Source organism: Littorina saxatilis, linkage group LG2 (assembly GCF_037325665.1).
Source record: "Littorina saxatilis isolate snail1 linkage group LG2, US_GU_Lsax_2.0, whole genome shotgun sequence".
Taxonomy (NCBI): domain Eukaryota; kingdom Metazoa; phylum Mollusca; class Gastropoda; order Littorinimorpha; family Littorinidae; genus Littorina; species Littorina saxatilis.
Window position 1 is genome coordinate 71987786 of NC_090246.1, and position 4932 is coordinate 71992717.

Here is a 4932-nt window from a genome sequence, read left to right on the forward strand (position 1 = left end):
AATTCCACGCCTGTGCACCAGCAGTGACGTCACTGACCCTGCAAGGACCATGTTGTCTGAGCAGTGTTTACTGTGGTGAAGTGGGGCCAGGAAACACGCGTATAAAGAACGTGTCTTCGATCCAAGTGTTTTATTTCGGGCGTTCAGGGCGTTGTTGTCACGTTTCAGGTCCTGTGTGTGTGTGTGTGTGTGTGTGTGTGTGTGTGTGTGTGTGTGTGTGTGTGTGTGCGAGTGTGCGTGTACGTACGTATGTGTGTGTGCGTCTGTGTGTGTGCCAGTGTGTTCGTGCGCTTGTGCGTGTGTGTGTGTGTGTGCTTGGGTGTGTTTTGGGAGAAGTCTGTCTGTCTGCCTGCCTGTCTGCCTGTCTGTCTGTCTGTCTGTCTGTTTGTCCATCTGTTTTGTCGTCTGCATGTGTGGTCAGTGCAGGTGCTTTCTATCTCCGAGAGTTCTTGGAGTTTAAATTTAACCCCCGAAACTTTCGAAACCCATATCCTCAGGAATCATCTGTATGATTAAGATCACATACAATGGACCCCATCTCATGAATGCGACATCATGACTTGTCACTCTTTGGTCAACCGAATCAGCCTATGATTTGAACAAGGACGGAGTACACGATAATTTATACATGAATAAAAACATAAAAAAATAAAATAACAAGTCGCGTAAGGCGAAAATACAACATTTAGTCAAGTAGCTGTCGAACTCACAGAATGAAACTGAACACAATGCAATTTTTCAGCAAGACCGTATACTCGTAGCATCGTCAGTCCACCGCTCAGGCAGTGAAATTGACAAGAAGAGCGGTTTAGTAGTTGCGCTGAGAAGGATAGCACGCTTTTCTATACCTCTCTTCGTGTTAACTTTCTGAGCGTGTTTTTAATCCAAACATATCATATCTATATGTTTTTGGAATCAGGAACCGACAAGGAATAAGATGAAAGTGTTTTTAAATTGATTTGGAAAATTTAATTTTGATAATAATTTTTATATTTTTAATTTTCAGAGCTTGTTTTTAATTCAAATATAACATATTTATATGTTTTTGGAATCAGAAAATAATGGAGAATAAGATAAACGTAAATTTGGATCGTTTTATAATTTGTTATTTTTTTTTACAATTTTCAGATTTTTAATGACCAAAGTCATCAATTAATTTTTAAGCCATCACGCTGAAATGCAATACCGAAGTCCGGGCTTCGTCGAAGACTACTTGACCAAAATTTCAACCGATTTGGTTGAAAAATGAGAGCGTGACAGTGCCGCCTCAACTTTCACGAAAAGCCGGATATGACGTCATCAAAGACATTTATCGAAAAAAGGAAAAAACCGTTCGGGGATATCAATCCCAGGAACTCTCATGTAAAATTTCATAAAGATCGGCCGAGTAATTTGGTCTGAATCGCTCTACACGCACGCACGCACGCACGCACACACACACACACATACACACACACACACACACATACACCACGACCCTCGTTTCGATTCCCCCTCTATGTTAAAACATTTAGTCAAAACTTGACTAAATGTAAAAAGAGTATGTTTGGGAGTGGGATATGGGTGGATTTGATAGGTATGTTTGCAAACGTGCATGCATAATAATTTCTCTGCTGGTCTGTCTTTCTGTCAGTCTTTCTGTCTGTCTGTCTACCTTTGTGCCTGTCCGTCTTCCCGTCCGTCTGTCTGTCTGCCTGTCTGTCTGTCTGTCGGTGCTTTTGTGTCTGATTCTGATGGTTGTGGGTCTGCATCAGCGAATGTGAACATGAGTTTATACATTTGCGGGCGGGTATATATGTGTCTGCATGTGAGGTTAAAAGTGTGTAGTTCGATCCACAGCAGCTATTTTGGTAACACCTTGAAGAAAGAACTTAAGCAGGAAAAAGAGAAGGGAATCACTCGATGCCTGAAGTGAACTAAAAAGGGATCCGTTTTCAACTTCCTCGATAAGCAAACGCGGAACATTGGTTGGTTAAAAAGTTTTCTCGATCTCAGGTCAGTAACTAGCTGACACGACAGGCCGGAAAGAAGAAGTGGGTCTATATAATTACAGCACGAAAAGGGAAACAACTGCATGTAATGTGACTCCGTACTTTCAAGAGCAAGTAAACATACTGTTGTGTACTTTAGTTAAAGCACATTAGAAATAGCGCAGCTTTTTAAGCTAAAAGTGTGAAAACATACACGTGAAAGCTCTCTCTCTCTCTCTCTCTCTCTCTCTCTCTCTCTCTCTCTCTCTCTCTCTCTCTCTCTCTCTCTCTCTCTCACTCGCTCTCTCTCTCTATCTCGCTCTCATCCTCTCCCTCTCTCTCTCTCTCTCTCTCGCTCTCATCCTCTCCCTCTCTCTCTCCCTCTCTCTCTCTCCCTGTCTCTCTGTCTGTCTGTCTGTCTGTCTGTCTGTCTGTCTGTCTGTCTCTCTCTCTCTCTCTCTCTCTCTCTCTCTCTCTCTCTCTCTCTCTCTCTCTTTTGCTTTTAAAAAATTAAAAAAGTCAAACATTTCAGATTGAATACGAAAGCTGTTATGAAAATAGTCGCGGAATTGATTTTTGTTTTCAACCTGAATACATTGAGGCGAACCCTTTCTGGCTGAGAGAAAGTGATTTTCGTTGTAAAATGTACTTGATCTATTGTTCACAGCGGAAGGAGCGGATGGTGTGTTTCTTCTGTATTTCAATACGAATTGGAGAGGGATTCTGCTGAAAATAGTCCGCCTGCCATGCCAGTAAAAAAAAAAAGAATCTTTTCAATCTTTCTTTCCCTTTTTTTTCTTTTGTTTTCTTTCTTTCTTTCTTTCTTTCTTTCTTTCTTTCTTTCTTTCTTTCTTTCTTTCTTTCTTTCTTTCTTTCTTTCTTTTTTTCTTTCTGTCTTTCTTGTGTTCTTTCTTCACTTCTTTCTTCCTTTTCTTCTATCTTTCTTTCTTTCTTTTTTTCTTTCTTTCTTCCTTTTTTTCTTTCTTTCTTTCTATCTATCTATCTTTCTTTCTTTATTTCTTTCTTTCTTTCCTTCCTTCTTCCTTTCTAGTTTCCCTAACATTCGTCCTAGTTTCACCAACAATCATCCCCACACAATAAATGATAAAAAATACGCAGCGTTTAAAAAAAAAGAGTTCTGACAAAGCGTCCGTCATCAGTGATTGCCGAATCAAAATGCTCAGGCGAGAACCGAAACAGACCGATCCCTCGATTACAAAGTTACCGGTTGATTTTAGTATGAATAAGGTAAATCGGTAAAGAATAACAATGAACAACACCACCACCACCACCACCACCTCCGCCACCACCACTACCACCGTTTTTGTGTTTTTTTTTTCTCTTCATTCTGTGCGTGTGTGTGGTTTTCTTCCTCTTCTAAATTTGGAAGATATTTTGTGTTAAACTGATTGAATGTTTTTGCAACTTATGTAATAACCTGACTGTCTGCCATTTTCTCAATTATTTCTGATTGTAAGTTTATTTTGATGGACCGGACCGCCATGAGCAGCAGGCTTGTTGTTTTCACTTGATCATAATGTACATACAATGAACGTATAAAAACTACACAAAACATCGTTAAAACCAACACAACCACACACAAAACAACGACAACTACATCATCATCAACAACAACAAAATACCAAACTGCAAAGAAACGTTTACTGTGAACTTCGAGTAGGTATCCAGAGCTATTATTTAAAAATACCAGGTACGCCATCATCTTTGAATTTTATTGCAGTCGGTCTCCTTGCTTGATCATGCTACTACCGTAAAATCCCTAGCATAAGCCCACCATCTAGCAAACGCCCACCCCCCACTTTGGGCCAAAAGTTGTGCACAGGGGTAACTACCTAGCAAACGCCCACCCTGCTTTTTTCAAAGAGACTATAGGCTCACTTTCACTAGGATTTGTGCAGACTGTTCTAAAAGTCATCTTTTCCCCCTTCTTTACCTTTTCGTGTTTCTTTCCTTTTTTTCTTATTCTTTGTCCCCTCTCCTCACTCCCACCCATCGTTCATGTTTTTTCGAGTTTCTCTTCTCTTTTTTTCCTAAGTTTGTGGGTTTTTCTTTCTCAGAAAGATTGGGCCTTTTGAAGACAAAATCCAAGTTCAGTTAACGTTTCATTTCCAAAGACGATCGTGTAATTTCTTCCCTGTACAGAAAGAAAGGGCTTCATTGGTGTTGACATTTCGACATTTCATCAAGTTTCTTTTTCCCGGAATTGTGTTGTTATTGTTTGTCCTTGCAAAGGTCTGGCGATTTTCTTTTTACTTTATAAATTTATATGAATGACTATGCTCGTGTTGTTTTCAGAAGAGCCAGTCTCTCTCTCTCTCTCTCTCTCTCTTTCTCTCTCTCTCTCTCTTTATCTCTCTCTCTCTCTCTCTCTCTCTCTCTCTCTCTCTCTCTCATGGTTGGCCTTCTTTGCCTGAAAGTCCTTTTTTTATTTTTTCCTTCACTTCTACTCACACGACCTAACTTACATGCTTTCGGGGTTTGTATTCACTCAATTACACGGTTGAGCACAAAACTTACTTTGTGCAAAGGGGTCTATCCCTAGCAAACGCCCACCCCCCAATTTTGCCCTAAATCTGTGCACAGGGGGGGTGGGCTTATGCTAGGGATTTTACGGTATGCATTTTCTACACATGAAAACGGGACACGGTGCGTTTTAAACTTGGTTTCTTTTTTAAATATTTCGTAAACTGACCTGTGATGTGTTAACTCCTCAAAGTGAAGCAAACGAAGATGTCCTCGGCAAAAAAACACTCACAAAAACGAAGACAGCAAATAGTAATGACCATGCAAGTTGTCCCAGAGACGGAAGAGATCCACGAGAACTTGAAATTGCGAAATGCAAACCCGAACTGACGAAAACTTAGCCTTCGCTGTCAGATCCCATGAACCAACAAGAAAGCCTACTGACGTAGAGGTAGGTTCGATTTCACTGCAAACAGCA

The 4932-nt window shown here is 40.4% G+C and overlaps 1 protein-coding gene across 1 annotated transcript in view; it reads right to left on the minus strand.

The window, feature by feature from the left end:
- The window catches only part of LOC138959655 (transmembrane channel-like protein 7), a 48032-nt gene extending 43100 nt beyond the window's left edge, over positions 1-4932 (minus strand). The window contains exon 1 of the mRNA XM_070331232.1: positions 4684-4932. The gene's annotated coding sequence lies outside the window, so the exon portion shown is untranslated. The remainder of the gene's footprint in view (positions 1-4683) is intronic.